We start from the raw sequence: 221 nt of genomic DNA on the forward strand, positions 1-221 counted from the left end.
CGGCCGCGACGGCGCTGGGTAAAATGGCAGTGCTGAGCCTCGTGTCGGAGTGAGGGGGACTCGGAGGAGAGTGGGGCGCTCTAGCCGCTCAGTCCGGCCGCCCGCCCGCTCGCCAGCCCGCTGCCGCGCAGCAGCCTCGGTCCACGCCGCGGCCGGGGAGGGGAGGCAGGGCGCCCGGCCCGGTCCGCGCTCCAACTCTGCCTCCCGGCGCCCGGGCTGCT

Source organism: Ailuropoda melanoleuca, chromosome 2 (assembly GCF_002007445.2).
Source record: "Ailuropoda melanoleuca isolate Jingjing chromosome 2, ASM200744v2, whole genome shotgun sequence".
Lineage (NCBI taxonomy): Eukaryota > Metazoa > Chordata > Mammalia > Carnivora > Ursidae > Ailuropoda > Ailuropoda melanoleuca.